Below are 22,880 nucleotides of genomic sequence, written 5' to 3' on the forward strand. Positions count from 1 at the left end.
TCAAAAAAAATCTTTGAAATTAATAAACTTACTCAGACAAAAGAAATTCACACATTTACCATAAAATAATAGTACATTATGTATATAAAGTTAAAAATACTTTCAAAGGTTAGGCAGAGAGTGAGGTAGTAATGGAATGGAGATGAAAAGATTTGAGAGAGAATAAATGTTCTTAATGATTTGACTTTAAAGGACTTTAAAATTCACTCTGGAGAAGTCATAGGTGTATCAGTTCTACCCTCTGTAGGCAAAATAGATGGTATTCTTTGGGTCATTTGAAGTTCAAACGTAGAAGTCTTGAGGGGCCATCGTTCAACAAAATTTAGAAGAATAAAGACCTTGTCATCTTCTACTTCCCCTTAGGCTTCTCTCCTTAATATGGAGACCACCCTTTACATAGCTTCCGAGTCTATTTGGGGTAACTTGTTCAGTTTGTTCCTCCTAGCATGGTTGTAAAGAGCTAACTTTAAGAGCTAAAAGTATCTACTTTTTGTGAAAAGGAGAGACATAACTGTGAGGTTCCAGGATATCAGTTTTGATCCATATCCATATCCATAATGACAACAAACAAACAAAAAGATTAAGAAGTACTTATTCCGTGGAGACTTCACAGTTCAAGGGGCTGAGGAAGAGAGAAAACTAAGACAGTACATGAGCCTCTAGTCTAATATCATAGAATCACAAGGACTTGAAGTTGGAATGGACCTGAGGGCTTCCATCTCCAACACACACTTGGATAGCATTCACCAATAAGTATTCTTGCTGACTCTGGAGATGTCTGGAGAAGCAGAGTCCACTCTCTTATTAAAGTAAACTGTGCCTTTGGGATAGGTCCTCGTGAACAAGTTCAATAACCTTTTCTTGGAGATCACCTTGTTTAAATCCCGGCATCTACAAGAAGCCTTTCCAATCCCTCCTAATTTTAATGCCTTGCTTCTGTTAATTATTTCTTATTTATCCTGTTTATAGCTTGCTTGGTGTATATTTCTTTCTTGTCTTCCCAATTAGATTCTGGGGCTGTTTTTTGCCTTTTTTTATATTCTTAGAACTTAGCCCAGTGCCTGGCACATAGTAGATGCTTAATAAATGCTTATTGTTTGATTAAACCTCCCTATGACCATTGTCCCAGTCCGTCTTGCCTCTTCTGTGATGCTGCTTTTTCCTGCTTATTCTTTTATGTCTCTGAATCTTTCTGTCTTCCTTATTTACTACTCTTCCTCTTTCTGCCCCCTAAGTGTGGGTTTTCCTCAAGCCTTTATTTTTAACCTTCTTATGGCACTCACTCTCAAAGTCTCAGCTATCACACATATATAGAAAGATACAAAATCTGTCTTCAGCTATGCCTACCCCTCTGTGTCTCAAACATGCATTTCTAACTTCCTGTTGAACAGTTGTAAAATGAGGCGACGTGAGCTAGGTGACTACTAAGGTATTTTCCAGCTCTAAATGTATGATTCTACGATCTTTTGTAGTCTACTTATATGTTCTGTTGATTCATTAAATGAAACATGTCCCAAACGGAGCTTCTTTTCTCCTTTCCACTAAGAAAAGCAAAGCAAAAATCCTTGTTCCTTCTTCTAACTTCCATACGCATGAATATATATTTATGTTCATGCCATGGCGATTCTTTTTGCCATCTGCATTCAGAACCTTGGAGACATCTTTAATTCCCCCTTTGATCATCATGCATGAAATCTCCACGTTTTAATGATTTTATATCTATATTTCTTAAATGTGTCACCTGCTTTCTGCTCTCATGGCTAGTCTACAAATTGAGGCTCTCACTTGGTCTCTTCCTCATGTATCCCTTCCCCTTTAGTCATTCTCTTCTCTATCACAAACATACCAGGGCCAGAGTAGTCTAACAGCCAGTGAACTTGTTTGTTTAGAACTTTTTTGATGGTTGCCCATTACTTACAGATTGAAGTCCTAACTTCTTATCCTGGAGTTTAGGGTCCTTTATTCTGGGCCCGGTCTACCTGTCCAGGCTATGGTTTAGCCAATACAAATTGTAGTATCCATTGTTCCTACTTTTATGCCTTTTTGTTTTTGCTCATCCCTCCTCTCCTTCCCCTTTACTCCTGTAGTATTCTCCTTTCCTTCTCTGCCTGAAATTATACCCATCCCTCAAAATATTGCTCAGTTGCCTATAAACTAAACTCTCTCTTGAATTCTTAAGTCAGAGTTTACTTCTCTATTTTCTGAGCTGCCATAGCAGTCATATAAAGATATCAAAGACAGATCCCATTTTTCTCCTTTAATTATTAGTAATTAGCTTTTGGGGTAAGAAGTGCAGATATTTTAATACCTTTCTTTTACCTTGTTTGTTTACTACCCTCTTTTAAATTATAGTTACTTGTCTTTTCTCTATGACTACATTGCAAGTTTCTTGGGGGAGGGGATATAAGTGAGGCATGTCCCTGGCATAATGTCTTGTATATAGCATGCTGCCAATACTTGATTAACAGTTTCAATTATAGCCTAACTAGGCAGAAAAAGTCAAAACATATGAAATACTCAGAAATAATTTACCATAAAACTGCATGGTACTGACTATTAGGAGAGGAAAATAAGTTGGATAAAGAATCAGTTGAATTGGCTCTTTTCCATCTAGACCTCAAAGGTGTGGCTGTGACCATATTGTAACTCAGTTTTCTTCCAAGGGTGATATGAATATCACTGGGGTTACTTTTAGTTCAGTACTGAATTGCTTAAGACTCAGCATGGTGGTATAGGAGGAAGAGAACTGGCTTTGGAGCCTGAGGACCTGGATTTGAATTAGCTGGGTCTGCTGTGCATTAATTATGTCGCCAGATGCTTTCCAACTCTTAAGTCTCTGATCCTGTGCAAAACTATAGCTAGGAATTCTGACACTGAGAAAATTCACTTGAGTTGGGAGAGGAGTTTGTAGTAAGGTACAAATACTTCTGTATATACTTGAGGTAGATAACAGACAGATTATGGGAACTGAGTAGATTGACTACTGCTAGACTGGTGTTATTTAGGGGAGAAAGGTTGAAGGTGGAGAAGATGATGACACAGGTATTGAGCTTATTAGGAAAGAGAGGGAGGGACTAAATACCCAGAGATTACATAAAAAGAATTTGATCACATAAATGAGGCCCTGGAAATTGACAGCACAGGGGCTGGGCAAGAGTATGGGTGAGTTGAATGGTAGACTTTCGGTGGCAAGTTGTGAAGGACAAAGTTGAAGGCTGACAACATTTTGGCATCAGGGGAAACATGCTATCTGTCTCATGCTGTGATTCGTTGCCCAAAGCAACAGAAGGGGATTTCAGGAAGGGAAAGTTGTACCATGAGTAGATAATCTGAAATAAATAAGCAGGGTGAAGTCATCAAGTACATTGGAGAAACAGTGGGTTTTACAGAATGAAGAACCAAACACAGGCATAAAAATAGAAGCCAATTCATTGTCCTTGTTGGCCCTTCATTCTTGAAGAAGACCAATGACATCATGAGGGTGAAGTCTTGACTTGCCTGTGAATTGGATATGAGTGGGGTAGAGCTGCACAAAGTCATCTGGCTACTCTGTCCTCCAGAATCATTAAGATCCAGTGGTAGGACAAAGGTCAAGATGACTGGCAATGGCCCAGAGTACAGTGGGTGACCTTGGCCTTTCTAAATTAAAGTCTTTCCCAGGTCTCAGTTTGTCTTAGACCATGTCTATTCAATGACTGAGAGCTGGGTAAGAAGTGAGACAAATTTGGCATCACAGATATCAATCTGGGTGGAGAAGACACTCAATGTTTCTGGTCAGAACAGAAAGTAATTGCTATGGGATTTGGTTAGAAGACAAAGGGTTGGTTGGGCTCCATTTGGAAATATATAAAACATAGAATCAAATAAATGGGCACATTTGCTAGAAATGAAAACTGACTGCAAGAGGGAGAGTTTCATCACCTGTTGTCTCTCTAAGAAGTTGAGAACAAAATCACCAAAATAGAGATCCCTGGATTTGGTATTGGGAGAGCCTGGGGTTTTAATCTTAGCTTGGCCACTTACAGGAATGCAATTTTAGGGAACTCATTTTTCCTCTGACTGCTTTAATTTCCTCACAATTTATCAGGAGTCCACAAGGGTGGCCCTTTGACTGAATCCAAACTTGTGAAGTTTGGCTACCCTTGAGGACCTAGAGGGCCACACGTGGCCTCTAGGCAGCAGATTCCCAGATTCCCCACCCCTGGACTAGGTGATCTCTAGTGTCCTGTCAGCTCTAAAATTCTATAATCCCAAATATATGGTATGACATCTAGAGTTAAGAAGCTTGTCTAAGGAAGCTTCATGTTAGAGTATTCCACACTTTTAGGCATTAGTTCTGTTAGACTGTAAACTTCTCATGAAGAAAGGGACTTAGTTTGATCTGAACTTTGTATCTTTCCAAATACCTAGACTAGTGGTCTGTGCACAATTCCTTATGAATCATTGTTGATTCTGCTGCTGTAGCTCCTGGGTGTTATAAATACTTACCTTACCCATCTATTGGACCTATTTGCAGTTATTTTCGATGCATCAAGTCTAGCAAGGAGTAGCTTAGAGCAACAGGGTAGGTCTCACAGCATCAATTCATCCCTTTTTTTCAGTCCCAGAAGAATTCGGGACTTCACTGAAGTAGAAATATGAAGCTTAAAATTAATGAACCCATCATATGCTTAGAGAGCGGCTGAGCTTCCCCAGAATGTTGGGCTTAATCAGTGTATCATGGGATTTCAACTGATTTTGTTCCTTAGGTTGATTTTTCCTTTCCCCCATGAATAGTTTTAGCATCAGGTGGCTTTTGATTGCAAAGCTCTTCTAAGTCACTAGGATAAGAAGATTGAAGATGGAGAAGTTATGTATTTATTTGCAAACATCTCGGGCACATCAATAGCTCTTTTCTAACCTTCCATAGTTCAACTGAACTCAACACATTTACCTTTCCAGGCTCTCACACTTACTAACTGTGGGACCATGGGCACCCTGCTTAAGCCCTGTGTATAAAACTGAGATTATAATAACTGTAATATCCACCTTTCAAGCTTGTTGTGAGGATAAAACACGAAGATGTGCTTTGCAAATCTTTAACTGCTATATACACATTAACAATTATTAATATTATTTTTCACAAATACTCAAAGCTATAATCTCATTGCTATGAATTTTTCATTCAACAAATGCAAACGGTAACCCCTCTATGCCTGCCTATATCTTACCTTAAGTTTGCAGCAGACATCCAGCCAACATACTAAAGTAACCTTGCTCAAGTTCTTTTGACATTACAAGTACACCAGTGGTACATTTTCAGTGTCTACTCATGTTGAGTAGCTTGGATAAAGATAGGAAAAATTAAAAGTTTGGTTGCATTGATTCCTTTCAGAAGAATGTGTTGGAAAGGACAAATTTGTACTATGACCTTACTATCCTTCCCTACCCCTTTCAATTCAAGCAGCCAAAGTAGGAATTCAATTTTCATACAGCATTCTTTATGGGGAAAGGCACCAGAATTGTCAATCAATTAATTTAATACTATAAATTTTCCTAGCTTAGCAAAGGTTTTTTTCTTTTTAATTTAATTTTTTAACATGTGTAATCAAGGGGAAAATCAGACTATGGACAGAGAAGGTCAAAGTCAATGTGATAATTCAACAAAGGCAGAATAAATGTTATGGCACTTTGGGGCAGTTTGTTCAAAGATTACCATCAGTAAGACTTTGCTCTTTATATCTCTGGGAAGTTTTTGGCATACTTTTTGCTCCTCATCCAATACACATACACACATATATACGTATAAACATGTGTACATACACAAGTGTAGATGTATGTATATATATACATGGCTTTTTTTCTAGTAGATGTTTACAGGTTAAAAAAAAAAAGATATACATCATGAATGCTTTGTATAGAGTACATGAATACCCAAATGGCCTGTATTTGGAGGGATCACTGATCTTCTCATATTTCGTTAATAGTTCTATGATATTTTCCATTATTAAAGGTGGGATCAAGCTTTCATCTGAAAGGAAAGTAGTAAAGTACTTTGCTAGTAACTCTGAACTGTTTGAGTGAATAGTTATGGACCTCACCCACCCCCACTGCTTTTCAGTTTTGTGGAGCAACTAGTCACTTCCTATGACATAAGTGTTCTCTTACTTGTTACATGAACAGTGCCACCAGCTTTCTTTTCATTGTGTTGGATCATATAGATGATCAGAAAATTGTCTATATCCTCTTTTTGCAATTAAAATTTATTTTTTCAACTGTCAAGCATATATATTTTTTCTTCCCCCTACCCCCTCATCCCCATGAGGGGGAGGGGAAATCCTTTCAACAAATAACCATAGTAAAGTAAAACAAATTCCCACATTAACCATGTACAAAAATTTAGGTCTTGTTTTGGCATCTTAATACATCACCTCTCTGTCTAGAGGGGGGTGCCATTCATCACCGGTTCTCTGGAATTATGGTAGATTATTGTATCATCAGAGTCAAAATGTTTGTGTCTGCAGTGTTGATGCTGTATTATAAATTATTCCCCTGCTTATATTTCCTACATACATGCTCAAATAAGTTTTCTCAGGTTTTTCTGAAATCATCTTTGGAAATTTCTTATGGCACAATAGTTACAGCTTCCTTTTTCATGGATTTTCTCACTTCTAATTTATTTTCTTTTTTTTTTAAATTAAATTTATTTATTTAACTTTTAACATTCATTTTCACAAAATTTTGGGTTACAAATTTTCTCCCCTTTTAACCCCTCCCCCCCCCAAACACCAAGTATTCTAATTGCCCCTATGACCAATCTGCTCTCTCTTCTATCATCCCTCTTCTGCCCTTGTCTCTGTCTTCTCTTTTGTCCTGTAGGGCCAGATAGCTTTCTATACCCCTTTACCTATATTTCTTATTTCCTAGTGGCAAGAACATTACTTGATAGTTGATCCTAATACTTTGAGTTCCAACTTCTTTACCTCCCTCCCTCTCCACCCCTTCCCTTTGGAAGGCAAGCAATTCAGTATAGGCCAAATCTGTGTAGTTTTGCAAATGACTTCCATAATAGTTGTGTTGTATAGGACTAACTATATTTCCCTCCATCCTATCCTGTCCCCCATTACTTCTATTCTCTTTTGATCCTAGCCCTCCCCATGAGTGTTGACCTCGAATTCCACTCTCCTCCCCATGCCCTCCCTTCTATCATCCCCCCCACCCTGCTTGTCCCCTTATCCCCCACTTTCCTGTATTGTGAGATAAGTTTTCCTACCAAAATGAGTGTACATTTTATTCTTTCCTTTAGTGGAATGTGATGAGAGTAGACTTCATGTTTTTCTCTCACCTTCCCTCTTTATCCCTCCACTAATGAGTCTTTTGCTTGCCTCTTTTATGAGAGATAATTTGCCCCATTCCATTTCTCCCTTTCTCCTCCCAATATATTTCTCTCTCACTGCTTGATTTCATTTTTTTTTTAAGATATGGTCCCATCCTCTTCAATTCACTCTGTGCACTCTGTCTCTATGTATGTGTGAGTGTGTGCATGTGTGTGTGTGTAATCCCACCCAGTACCTAGATACTGAAATATTTCAAGAGTTACAAATATTGTCTTTCCATGTAGGAATGTAAACAGTTCAACTTTAGTAAGTCCCTTACGACTTCTCTTTGCTGTTCACCTTTTCATGGTTCTCTTCATTCTTGTGTTTGAAAGTCAAATTTTCTTTTCAGCTCTGGTCTTTTCATCAAGAATGCTTGAAAATCCTCTATTTCATTGAAAGACCAGTTTTTCCCCTGAAGTATTATACTCAGTTTTGCTGGGTAGGTGATTCTTGGTTTTAGTCCTAGTTCCTTTGACTTCTGGAATATCCTATTCCATGCCCTTCGATCCCTTAATATAGAGGCTGCTAGATCTTGTGTTATCCTGATTGTATTTCCACAGTACTTGAATTGTTTCTTTCTAGCTGCTTGCAATATTTTCTCCTTGACCTGGGAACTCTGGAATTTGGCCACAATGTTCCTAGGAGTTTCTCTTTTTGGATCTCTTTCATGCGGTGTTCTGTGGATTCCTTGAATATTTGCCCTCTGGTTCTAGAATCTCAGGGCAGTTTTCCTTGATAATTTCATGAAAGATGATGTCTAGGCTCTTTTTTTGATCCTGGCTTCCAGGTAGGCCCATAATTTTTAAATTGTCTCTCCTGGATCTATTTTCCAGGTCAGTTGTTTTTCCCATGAGATATTTCACATTATCTTCCATTTTTCCATTCTTTTGGGCTTGTACTGTGATATCTTGCTTTCTCACAAAGTCCTTAGCCTCCATCTGTGCCATTCTAATTTTGAAAGAACTATTTTCTTCAGTGAGCTTTTGAATCTCCTTTTCCATCTGGCTAATTCTGCTTTTGAAAGCATTCTTCTCCTCATTGGCTTCTTGAACCTCTTTTGCCAATAGAGTTAGCCTATTTTTCAAGGTGTTATTTTCTTCAACATTTTTTTGGGTCTCCTTTAGCAGGGTGCTGATTTGTTGTTCATGCTTTGACTTCATGTCTCTCATTTCTCTTCCCAGCTTTTCCTCCACCTCTCTAACTTGATTTTCAAAGTTCTTTTGAGCTCTTCCATGGCCTGAGCCCATTGGGTGGGCTGGGACACAGAAGCCTTGCCTTCTGTGTCTTTGCCTGATGGTAAGCATTGTTCTTCCTCATCAGAAAGGCAGGGAGGAAATGCCTGTTCACCAAGAAAGTAACCTTCTATAGTCTTATTTCTTTTCCCTTTTCTGGGCATTTTCCCCGACAGTGACTTGACCTCTGAATATTCTCCTCACACCCACCTCGCCTCCTGATCCTCCCAGCCAGCGTTTGGGGTCTGAGATTCAAATGCTGCTTCCAGCCTTAGGGCTTTTGGTGGGGGCAGGGCTGCTATTCAATGTGAGATTAAGTTCGGGTGCTGAGGTCGGGGCAGGGCCGCCTCTCAGGCTCAGTTCCCTCAGTGGGTTTATGCGCAGACCTTCCACAATGGATCCAGGCTCCCGCCCGCTTGGGGAGCCCTGGTCTGCAGCCACCTCTCAGCTTCTACCTCCCGTGGGAGTCTGAGTTATGGGGGCGCCCCACTCCCCTCTCGACCCGCCAAAGAGACTCTCTCACCGACCCCTGTCACCTGTGGGTGGAGGGACTTGTGAGGGCCGCTGGAGATCCTGTCCCTGAAGCCTGCTCGGATCTGCTTTTCTTGGTGCCACGGCCCCGGCAGGTCTGGGCTGGGCTCCGCTTCTGCAGCGCGACGGACCTTTTGCGAGAGGTTTGCAGGTCCCTCTGTGGGTGGAGGGACCTGCGTGGCCGCTGGAGATACCGTTCCTGAAACCCGCTCGGATCTTTTCTTCTCGGTGCCGTGGCCGTGGCAGGGCTGCACTCAACTCCCAGTCCCGGCGCCCAGTCCGCAGCGCGAAGGACTCCCCGCGAGAGGTTTGCAGGTCTCTCTGGAACAGAAATCTCCCTCGCTCCAATATTCCGTGGCCTCTGGGTGCAGAATTCGCCGTGAGTTACTTCCCTGTAGCCGTTCTATGGGTTGTGGGTTCGGAGCTATGTCTCTAATTTATTTTCTTACTCAAACCTCTGCAATAAAATTTTTGAAGTTAAATTGTTTATATTTTTCTTAGAAAATAAAATAGCATTAATATTAGTGCCATTGCTGTGGCTGCTGCCACCTTCGGCCTCAGTTAAGACCTCCCAAATTCATCGTTTTTGTCGAATATATGTAGAAGGACAATTCGACTGGATCACTTCGCTTTCTTTTCCATGGTTTCCACCCATTGCTTTGTTTCTTTGAAAATCTGTGAGCTCAAGAAGGAGCTCAGGGAACACCAATTTACTTTTTGGGTGGGAAAATGGCTGCATACTTCTTTGTATACATTTTGCAAAAGTGTGCTTACTTAATCACTACTTTAGAAAGCATATGTGTGTGTGTGTGTGTGTGTGTACATGTGTGTATGTATATATATATGTGTGTATATATATTTATATATATATATATGTATACGTATATACATATATATTTAAGCTGGAGCCAAACTCTTGTGCCCTGTTATGAGTATATTTAAAGTGGCCTAAATATTCTTGAATTAAAAGAAAAGTCAAATGGTCAAAGTCTTTCTCATTTAAACAAAAATGCTGTTGAGTAGAGAAGGAGGCCTTTGTTTAACTTAGTGCCTGGGGATAATAACATAATTTTCAGAGAATGTATTGTATTATAACATGAAATTAGAATGAAGGGGGAGAGAGACACAGATACACAGAGAAAGACAGAGACAGAGAGAGATAGTGACAGAGAGAAAGAGACAGATAGACAGAGAAGGAGTGTGAGTTTGTTTGGATGGGTGGATATGTTAAATTGGTATCACATATCAACAATTGCTTTACCAACTGAATTTTTTCACCATTCCTTAGTGGTCTGCAGTGAGAGTAACACATTTATACAGTTCTTTCAGATTTATAATGTGACTTCCTCACAATGACCCTTTGACATAGGTAGTAGAAAATATTAATCTGCAACTGATAGAAGGAAGCTTCCATTAAGTGTCTACTATGTGCCAGGTAGTCTACTAAGTCCTTTACAAATATTATCTCATTTTGTTCTGACAACGACCATGAGGGACAGGTGCTGTTATTATCCCCATTTTATAGTTAAGTAAACTGAGCCAGACAGAAGTTAAAGGACTTGCCCAGGATCACATAGCTACTCACTGTCTGAGGGCAAATTTGAACTCAGGTCTGTCTTTACTCTAGGCGTAGTGCCACCTATCTGCCCTTGATAAAAGATGAAGAGACTGATGAGCAGAGAATTGAGGTGATTTGCCCAGGGTTTTTTCAAGTGTACTAGATAGATAGATAGATAGATAGATAGATAGATAGATAGATAGATAGATACATACATACATACATACATACATACATACATACACACATAGACAGAGACATCTATCTATACACATGCAAACTCACTGCTATATTAAGCTGGAAATGGGTATTATTTCTGCTACATGGACAAGGGAAAGAGAATCAACTTTGGAGTCAGTGGACATAGGTTGACATCCTGCCTCTGACTCTTACTACCTGTGTGACCTGGTTAAAGTCCCTTACCCTCTGAGCCTCAGGTTTCTATTCTGTCTGTGAGATATTTGCACTAGAAGGCTTTCTGATTCTGGCTCTATGTTGCTAATTTACCTATCAGTGTGTTTCAGAATAAGGACTCAAATCTGTGCCTTACTTCAAGGCCAGTCTTTTCACTACCACATTACCCCATCCCACCACATACTGGTTAAATAGGCTATGACAAATTAATCATTCTCCCTCCCTCACCCAGTTGTTTTAGGTAATATATACAGTGTATGACATTTTCCACTGGTGAACCTTCTCTCCCTCCTTCCCTGCCCCCCCCCCCCAACTTTTTCGAGAGATAGTTATAAGAACTGTGAAGACATCATGTCTTCATTAGCTTCAAAGTCAGAAATGTCTGGGTTCTAAGTCTCTCCCGTGACACATACTGGCTGTGTGATCCTGGGGAAACTAGTCCTGAAGTGCCCACAGGTAACTGTAAAAATCAATTGAAGAGCAATTGCTGATCTCCATTGAGAGAGGATGTTACTTCACCTATACTTTAGTAAACTGATAAAATCCCACATCCTGACCCAATAAAGATAGTAATATAATTAATAATAATAATAGCTATAGCAAATTTAGACATGACTTAACTATTTACAAAAAGCTTTTTCTCTTTGTAGTGATTAAATTCTTATTCTTATGCAAGGAGCTAAAGTAATTGAACAACAAACAAGAACAGAAGTAGGTTAGCAAAAATCAAGTTCTACATGAGTGGTAAAAATTTGGGCTGTCTGTGGGACTTTTGTACGAAAGCTGGGTGGTACAGTGGGTAGAGCATGGCTTGGAATCAGGAAGATTCTCTCCTGGAGTTCAAATTCGACCTCTAGCTATGTGACCCTGGGTAAGTCACTTAACCCTGTTTGCCTGAGATTCTCATCTGTAAAATGAGCTGGAGAAGAAAATGACAAACACCATTATAGTATCTGCCAGAAAACCCTCAAACAAGCTCATGGAGAGTGAGATATGATGGAAGCACAACATGATACACTAGCGTTTGAAAAGTTTAAGGGTGAGAAACACTCATAAGAGGAGACAAAACCAGCTGATGAATTGATACAAAAAAGCAACCTGGTACAGTGAAAAGAATGTTGAATATGGAGTCAGAGGATGTAGATTCGAGTCTCATCTCTGCTACTTACTCCTTGTAACCTTGGATAACTAAATTTCTCTTGGTCTCAGTGTCCCCATTTATTAAATATAGGACTTAAACTATATATCTGAAATCCTTCCAGTTTGCCAAGGATCAAAGGAATATAGCTATGGAGTAGGAAGATATGTTATCTAGTCCAATCCTGTAATTTTACAAACGAGGAAACCGAAGCCCAGGGAGCTGGCATGTTCAAGGTCACCTAAGTAGTAAACATCAGAGGAAGGGTTGGAACACAGGTCCTCAGACCCAAAAGCCATCGCTATAAATATATGATTTTAAAATCAAGAGAGACAAAAGATTATTCTTTACAATAGTGGAAGCAGAGTGCTCTGGCTACAGAATAGCCCCTGTCTGTACTAAGAGGGTAGAGGTAAGGTGCATCCATAATGCATTTCAACATAAAAAAAATGTCTCTAAAGATGTTTATCATTTTCCTCACCTGGACTTACTACTGATTTCAATGGAATGAATGTGCACTGAGTATTTCCACCTGAATGGTATCTGAGTAGAGAAGAAAACAGTTTAAAAATGACCAAAGCAATTTGTTTTCTCAGACTTTTCATCTTCCTGCAGGAATTCAGTTAATTTAGTAGTTCAGCGGTGACATGAATGATGTCTTTATATCTAAGCTGCTGGCTTTGTTAACAGCAAACTTGCCTTGAGAATGCTCGAAAGAATAAATAGGGAATGTCTCAGCGTGTGTCCAGTCTTCAGACATGATGAAAGTGGGGGCACCCAGGCTTCTCCTAAGTTGATTATTTTTCCTTACAACTTTACTTTTTGGTTTCTCCATTTCCCACCTCTGAGACCTTGCACCAGCTGTTCCCATGCTTAGACATGCCTTTCAGAACACTGCTCAGGTGAAACTCTCACTCTGTAGTCTTTCCCTATCTCTAGGTGCTAATGCCCTATTCCTTGTTTATATTTTGTATGTGTGTTTACATATAGCTTGCCTCCCTCAATATAATAAAGGTGCTTTGAGTGCAGTGACTGTTTCATTTTGTTGTATTCTCAGCACCTATCATAGTGCCTGTCGTACTCAAATCTCATGAATTCTGAAGTTCTCACTGGTGATACAGATAGCCACTCATTTCTATACCTACCATTCTATGTGTGACCCTTTTCCGTGTCTTCCCAATAGGTTCACTACAGAGAATCTGCCCAATGTTCTGGAGGTCTCTTTTGTGTTTCATGTTTTCAAGAGGGTACTAGCGGAATATTTTGACTACTCACCTTGCCATATGACTAGCTTTTCTTATTATACTGACTATAGTGCCTAGTACATAGTAAACACTTAATAGATGGTAGTTGACTTGACGTGTTGACTCAGAATTCCTTGATGAGCTCTTTTATTAGTGTTCTCCAGGGAACCTCATTTGTTATGTTATAGCTTGCTCATACCCATCAAACGCCTCTCCATTATTCTCTGGGTGATTTCCTTCCAAATTCTTCAGAGACTGTTGGATTCCATGTCTTATTGCCATATAGCAATATTGATAGAATGATGATTTTTAAAAATACGGACTCAACATCCTGTGAAGTTTGGAGTTATTTTAAAGGACTTTGTAATTTCCCAAAGGCAATGCAGCCTTCTCTTCTTCTACAATTCAACTCCTGGCTCAGTGTCTTGTCTGTCTGACATATACCTACATGGGAGTCACCTGTATGTATGTATATAAGAATACATTCTATATGTTGTCACATATATGTATATGCACACATATCTAGATACAGACAGAGATATTCCCCTTCCTATCCACACACATATCCTGTATGCTGTCCATCCATTGCAGATGCTAAGATCATAATCTAGGCAATAGAGATTTTTCATTCATTTATTCTTTCCTATATGGATGGTAAGGTTAATGTCTTTTGGACTATTTAGATTTTTCCCAAGAGACTCTGAGACTTGTTTGATATTTAACATTCTTCGTAACCTGACCTCTTTCTACCTTTCCAAACTTTTTATACTTTCATCCACTCCATTTAATCTATGATCCAGCTACAGTGACCTATTTTCTATTCCACAAAATACTCCATTTCCTATCTTCGTGCCTTTGTACTAACTATACCCCTGACCAGAATGCTTTCCTTCTTCTTCTCACTTCTATCTCCTGGGGCTTCCCTGACCTCCTTCAGGACTCACCTTACATTCTGCCTTCTGCAGGAGCCTCCTATAGATAGTCCCCACTTATATAGTGCCTTCCTCTCTGCTACCACATCTCATCTCCTTTATCTACCTTGTAGTTACGTACCTTTTTACATGTTGTCAACTCCCCTGCCCACATTAGAATGTAAACTCCTCAGAGGCAGGGGTTATTTTAGCTTTTCTTTGTATCCCCTACACTTAGTATTATGCCTGACATATAGTAAACACTTAATAAATGCTTGCTGACTGACTAAAGAAATGTCATCCAAAAAAATTAGGAAAATCTAGAAGATCTCACTATTTTGGGGAAAATCTTTTTTCATCTTTGAGTCTGTGATGGATTTCTTTAATTATGGGGAAGAACACCTTTTGTGAGCATAGATCTGATCTCCTTTGATTATCCCTTCCTCTTCCTCCCCCCCATCCCCTTATCTGGTACATAGCAGGTACTTATTACGTGTTGATAATTGATTCCTGTTCTTCCTATGTCAGGACTACCATGTAAAAGAGGGAATCAATGTTTTTGTCATTGTTTCAAGTGGGTGATAGTTATTAAGTTTCAGGTTTTTAGCTGGATGTATGAAAAATTTTAAAATGATAGCTGTCAAAAATGGAAAAGATGGCTTTTTCCATTCATTCCAATGGGATCTGCATTCCATTTCAAGGGAACGGATTATCCCACCAACAAAACATTCAGGCAGAAGTCATATGCCTACCTGTCAAGAATGCTATAGAGGAATTCTTGAAATGGCTGGAAGACAAAGCTGCATGACCACTAAGGTCCTTGACCATGTTCTATATTGTAATACTAATAATGATAGAAAAGAGCAATAATAGGTGTTTATGGCACAACAGTATAGGTTTAGAAGAGGCAAAATCAGCAACCATGTCATTATCCTGGAAGATCTCATTTTCTGAAGAACTTTCTCTTATAGTCCATCATTGAGTAGATCATAGAAGGAACTTAATTATTATTCTTTTTTACACATTAGTAAACTGAAAGAAGTTAAATGACTCACTCATAGTGTCATATAAATAGTGGGGAAAGAGTCAAGATTTGAACCTCCCTCCTCTTTTGTAGTTTGCCTACACACAGTAAGACTCTAGATAGTGTGATACAAGGAAATGAATCTGATCATGTCTTTTCCTCAAAGACAGACACATATTGCCAATCTGTGTTTACCAACTGAGTTTTACCAGCAATTGGGAAATCAGTGGATGTTATTTGATTACTAGCACTGACCTGAATATAGGTCTATGCACAATTTGGCACATTGGACCTCATGGGTCATGCAGTTTGCGAAATTTAAAATAAAAATATCCCAATCCAAATGAAATGTGTGCTAGCTTTAAAGGACTGATAATCAGTGACAGAAGTTTCCTTTTTGGCAGCCTATAAGAAAACATCTAAATTATACATTGTATAAAGGCCAGAGCACTGAATAAGAAGTCAGAAAACCAAGGTTCAAATGTCACATATGTGACCTGGGGCAAAACACTTGTGCCATGTTTCTACACCTCAATTTCCTTTGTAACATGAAAGAATTGATCTATGATTACAGAATCGTAGTTTAACAGCTGTAAGGGATCTTAGAGATCATCTAGTCCAACTTGCTTATCCCACTTGCTAGATTAGGATTCATAACATGGGGTCCTCAGATGGCTAGATTTTAGGGGATCTGTGAACTTGAAAGGGAAAAATTATATCCTTAATTCAATTGAATTTATTTCATTTGTAATCCTGTGGACTTCATTTTATACATTTGAAAATACTATTCTGAGAAGAGGTCTATTGAATCTCCTGACTGCCAAAAGAGGATCTTTACACACAAATAAGGCTAAACACTTCTGCTCTCTGTAATCTCTTAAGTCTTTTCCTGTTCTAAACCCTATTAGTCTTCTATAGAATAATTAATCTTCCCCTTTCCTCCTAAGTATAGAGGGAAATTGGAATAGAATGTTTTTGCTATGAGATGCTGATATAATTCATGGTGTTAGAATAACAATGCTTAGAAATATTCAGAAAGGGAGGGTTATGGGTATAATCTCTATTGGCTTCCAGATTTTTCATATGACTGAGATCAGGAGTTGAAACCCAAGCTAATGTGTTACATTCCTTTCTTCTTTCTCCTTTAAAACATGTGATACTGGAATAACTCAAACATTTTGGTTTGGATACCAGCTACTGAACACTTACGAATTCAGATTGTTGACCAAATTATGTTTTGTTTGTCACACCATAGTAACTATGTTTTGTATGTCTGGGTTAAGATACCAATGACTTGAGGACACAGTAGAGTACTTCATAAATCTATGTATGAGTCTTCTTCATCATCCAACTGTGGTACAGAAGATTTGTACCCATCCCATCCTATCTAAGACATCCACTGCTACGTAACTGGTGTTTGGAGAAACTTTCTCCCATGATCTGAACCTGATCCGAAGCTTCATCTATTTGATCAGTGCATGAAACTACTTTAGCAATTTCCTCTATAGCCTACAAAATCATTTTCTTCTGGTAGATGACTGTGGTTAGCCCATTTAAAGGAGAATCTGTGAAAATAAACAATACGAAACATTTGAAAATTCATTTCTTCACTGATTCATTCAAAACTGCTTATCAATCATCTATTGGGTACAAAGCATGGGTTTGCAGAGATCTGTGGACAATGATTAATCCACTAATAAACTTACTTCAAAGGGTAGTGATAATAAATGACTCTCTATGGAAACTGACATCCAAGTAAACAGCATGGTGTGGCAAGAACGTTGCCTTCAACATAACTTGATGTTCTCTTCCTCATTGAGTTATCCTTTCTTTCCTTTCCCTTTATGTTTGTCTCCATAATTTGCCATAATATGAAACTTAAGTGGCTATGTAAGGTTTTTTAGTTAGAAAAGGCAGGTAAGTCAAATATTTAATATCCTCCATGACAGGAAGAAAACAAAGCAAAGGGTCATTGTTGGAAGGGATCTCAGAAACCATTAGTCCAACCTCCTTATTTTACAAATGAAGAAACTGAGGACCATGGAAGAAAAGTGACTTGCCTAAAGTCATTCAGATAGAGTAAATGAAGATGAAATTTGAAATCTTTTTTCTTCTTATTCCAGAGTGCCTTTTCTTCTATAACACATTGACTGCCTTAGAAGGAGGAAAGACCAAAGGAAGTAATAAAGACATGGAAGGAAGATCAAAGGGAGGATTGTTTGTGTACCTTGCTTTAAGTATAAAAGTCATCACAGATTGAAAGGAGATCATTGAGCCTCTAGAGTAAATAAAAAACATTTCCCCAACTATGGTACAAGGCAATAAGCATGATATTAAAAATGGTGTGTGATCATTAACTGAATGATCTGTTTATTTGAAGGAATTGAAATCATGAACTAAGAGAATGTTAGAATTCGAAAGAATCTTGCACAACATTTATTTCATGCATTTCATTTTACACATGGGAAAGCAGAACCAAAATGGTTAGGATGCTTGTGCTAGGTCAGGAAGCCAGTCCATGACAGCTTCAGGAATATTGCAAACCAGTCTAATATTCTTCCTACTCTCATGCTTTCGTTGGTCCTTCATAGCTTTCACTGAACAAGTTTTTTAAATGTGCCTGGATATATTATAATTGAAGAGATATATTTTGGATTAATAGCCATTGAGGTCCATCCCAACTATGAAACTGAGTGATTGTAATAGATTTCAACTCCTCTATACAGTTTTTGTGGATTACTGTTTAGAAAGAAAGAATAGCAATGGTAACAATGACAAAAACAAACATCATCCTCTGTCCAACTTTTTGCTGATGAACCTCTCTAAATTTAGACTGATCCTTGAACAGATACATAATCCATTACCGCAGTCATACTCAAAATTTTAAATTTTTAGAACTTTCCAGAAATTACATTGCAGTGGCCTTACACTTGAGAACCCAAAGTCACTTCCATGATATTATGAGGCATCCATAGAAGAAAAGGATGCCTTAATATTCCCAAAATGTTGTGAGCCTGGTAGAGAAGTTCTAAGGAAGTGGGTAAGATTTGACTGGAAAATTTTACATCTATTCTTTTTAAAGTTGCATAGATAAAGATGGAATGGGGATAGCATCTTTAAGAATTTTATGGCCTATAGTTCTTAAGATATAAGTAGTAGGTACACTAAGATATTCATGTTTGTTGTGAGAAATGACTTTCTATTATTTTTTGATAATTCCATGAACTAGAGAATGGTTCTCAGATAGGAAAATTACTACTAAAAGCATTAGTCCTCATAAGAAAGATGAGCCATGGGAAAAAAAATGAAGTCCCAAAAAAGTCTTTTCTGGATGTACTGATAATTTAGTACTGTTTGTTCCGGAATCAATTGACGTAAGTCATGCACATCAGTAGTAGTAACTCATGATCTCTGAGATGAATGCAATATTGTATTTTTTTCACCCACATATTTGAAAGTCATTAGTTTTAAGTTTGGGAATATATGTTTTTTTCTCATAAGGCAATATTCTCACATTATATATTTATTAGATTTGTCATGCAATTGGCAGGCACCCTCTCTAAACTGCAGGAGTTCAAATACATCAAAAATATGCAAGTGCAAATAGCTGGAGAAACAGTTGATTTTTTAAAAATTAATAATATCTTGGCTATTGGCATTTTGCCTCTATTTAAGCTATAAATTATTCATAATTAAATTATTGGGCATATGCTAATATTGTTACAAGATTTATGATTCATATTAATTGATATTTTGGTAGAGGTGGCAGAATAAGGACAGAGCATTGGGCTGTAGCCAGAAAATCTGGTTTTGAATCCTAACTTCCACTTATATGTAATGTTATGAGTTACACTAATTAACTCAATTTGCCTCTCTATGGTCTCACTTTCTCCAAATATAAAATGAGCAGGTTGTAGTAGATGACCTGTAAGGTCACTTCTTTCTCTCATATTTTAAAGCTCTATGTCACCATCTTGAGTTCTTCTTCCACAGATATAAATTGTATCCCTTCTATGTTTTGTCTTTTCATCCTCTGGGATTCTTGTTCATGTTTTCCTCTAAATCTTTCGGAGAGGTTCTATCCCATGTGCTAGACGCTTCTTTATATTCTTTTTAATAGCTCAGAGGTACTAGTGTAATACCTGGCCTATCCATTTATTATCTCTTGATCTTAGGACATGGCCAGACTATATATTTTTCTGGTGATGTATTTCCTCAATAATATCTGACAAGCAGGTCATGGTTAAAGCTGAAGTCTAGCGACTTCCATCTTGCTTCTAGATTTTTTTTTTCAAGTTTTAAGTCTTCTGCGACCAATCATTCTGAAAAAAATTCTTTAAGGTACTGTCGTCATTTAGTCCGTGGTCTTTCATGATTCACAAATACGTCCTATTACTTGAAGAATATTAGTGTTAAGGACTTTTATTGGAGTAGCCAATCTGAGATCAAAAGAACCACACAAATTCCTATATGATCCTACCTGAACTTCTTATTCAGCTTATTATCTATCATCATGTTAATGACTATGAGAAAACAACGTAAATTATTACATGTATACATATGTATACATATTTGAGTATAAGCATTTACGGACATGTGTATATACCTGTATAAAGATCCTGAAGGGTATTTGCCTAAAATTAGAAAGCCAATATTTATCAGAGATAAGACTCAAACCCAGGTCATCCTGACCCTGTGGTCAGCTCTCTTTCCCCTATACCTACACCTTGCTGTTTGTCTGTGTCTCTCAGTCTCCGTTTCTTGATCTCTGTCTCTGTCTCTCTGCGTCTGTCTGTCTGTCTTCTTCCCCTCCCTCAATCCCAGAATTACTTGGGATGAGCAATCATTTTGATATTTCATTTTGTGACAGCAATGGTCATGTCTGCATTATTCTTTTCGCCCTAGGCTGACTTAGAAGAAAACTATATTGAACACTGACCTTTAGTTAGGTCTCTGTGAGTTGAGTCCTGTATTTTGTGCCAGACACAAATTCAGTTTAAAGAGTTTTTAAGAATGGTCATTATTCTAAGAAAACATGTGAAAGTTGTAAGTCTTTATTTTTTTTTAATTTATGGAATAAAGTGAGCATTTCCATAATATAGTGTAATGTAAAAAAAGATGATTGCACATGAAACTGCAAATATATTATACACAAATTATAATTCCTTTTAAATATATACTAGTTATCATGTAAATTTGTTTTTTCCTTTTTTTCTTCCCTCTCCTCTTACCCTGCCCTAGAGATGGCAACCATTAGATACAAATATACATAAACACACATACATACATATATACACATACATATGTGTGTGTATGTGAAAAATTATTCTATACATACTTTTTTTTATCAGTTCTTTCTCTAGATGCAGGGAGCATTTTTCTTCATATATCCTTTATTTTTATTTTGTGTATAATTATCAAAATGATTTAGTTGCTGAAAGTTGTTCTTTAAAACAATATTACTGTTACTACATACAATATTCTCCTGGTCCTGTTCACTTCTTTCTTCACATTCATGCAAGTCTTTTCCTGTCTTTCTAAGATCATTGAACTCATCATTTCTTATAGCACAATGGCTATAAGAAGTATATGAGTTATATATATGTATATATAATTATAGTATTTACTTATGTCTAGTGTACATATATACATATATGTACACACATGCATATATGTATGCATGCATACTATACATAAGTAAATACTACAATTATATCTATATTATACAAACACACCCGCCACACCCACCTCCCCATATATATGTCTATATATATAATAGACATATATATGTAATTATACACTGCAAATTGTTTAACCATTCCCCAATTGATAGAGATTACTGCAATTTCCAGTTCTTTGCCACCACACAGAGAGCTGCTATAAACATTCCTTTCACTTTCAAAGTTGTAATTGCCATTTGTGAATTTCCCTTGATCTTATCTTTACTCACCATTTTCTCTCAGCCTCTCTTTTTACCCTAGCCCTGTTATCTTATCTTCTCTCCTCACCGGTCCTCTCTCCATCCCACCAGCCCTCTCCCCCTACAACTCTGAAAGTTGCAGATTTTAGGAAGATGCTTCCATTACTGTAAGAGGTATCGCAGTGACTATTTGTGTGGACAAGTTCAGTGTTTAACACGTTGCTCATGCCCACATTGGGAAAAAAGTTCAGTCTTAAGAAAGCACAAGGGAAAATGTGGTCAAAAAACAAGAATGCCAAGAACCCACAAACATTTACAGCTAAACAGCTTATTTAATTCTCAGGAAAAACCAACAAAGGAACCTCTCCCCCCGACCCCTGCTCTCCCCACCCACCCACACAGACCTTCAGAAGGACATGGCAGCTGGAAAGGTTGTTACTGATTCTTATACAACACAATATAGGCTTCTTGAAGGAAAATGGCTTTGGGTAGGAAATGGCACCTGGGCTGTGCTTTGAGGAAAGCTAGGATTCCACAAGTAGAATTCATTGCTTTGAGACATATATGGTTTTGTCTTTAAAGATCTTCAAGAAAAGACTAGAAGAATGCTCCCTTGACATATCGTATTCTTGTGTGTGTATGTGTGTGTGTGTGTGTGTGTATTTTTATTTGAGTCTGGAACTTGCCATATATTGTCTGAGGCCTTTCTTAACTCTGATATTATTAAATTCCTCTTATATTACTTGCACCAACATATTTATTCATGTTCATATTCCATTAGCGGGTGATAGTTTACAAATATGTATTTTAATGACTATAACACAGGAGTCAGCTTAGTTTGCATATGGTCTAGAAAAGTTATTATACTTTCCTCAGTTTTTTAAAAGTTATATTTGCGCGTTATCTCTATTTTTGTCATTGAGATGCCATACAGTTATATTTTTAACTATTTGGAGATAGACATAAATATACCAGAATAGCTTTTATAACTATAGACTTGAATAGTCAGAGCATCTTGCCTGCTAGGAATGACTACAACTAGCTTGACTGTGTTTTTGAATGTGGTTTTCACATGTGACATTCACTCTAGCCAGATAGGATTCTAAAGGGTGAGAACCTGTGTAGCAGATGGGATGGAGTAATGGAAAAGGGGCTAGGGATTTGCATGAATATGAATTACAAATAACACAGATATCATGGTGTTCGAAATGCTGCTATGGATCCTGAATGTCAAAGTCATTTAGCTGACATTTAGGGGGATATAATTAGCTTACAAACATGGAAATGGTATCTATGGATATGGAAGCACAATTCATACAATGGACTTGGTTTGGCAATTATTGTAAAGCATATAATAAAATGAAGAATGACACATGTTAATGCAGTGACCTTTTTCTAACATGTGAATGTAGCTTTCAGAAATATACATACAAAGTTCAAAATAATCTTTGACCTACCCTAACTTCTTCCATATAACAGGAAATTAAGATATGAATATAAAATCTTTCTTTTTCTGCCACTGACCATCTAAGAAAAAAAAGTTCATTTAT

This window comes from Notamacropus eugenii, chromosome 1 (genome assembly GCF_028372415.1).
Source record: "Notamacropus eugenii isolate mMacEug1 chromosome 1, mMacEug1.pri_v2, whole genome shotgun sequence".
Classification (NCBI taxonomy): Eukaryota; Metazoa; Chordata; class Mammalia; order Diprotodontia; family Macropodidae; genus Notamacropus; species Notamacropus eugenii.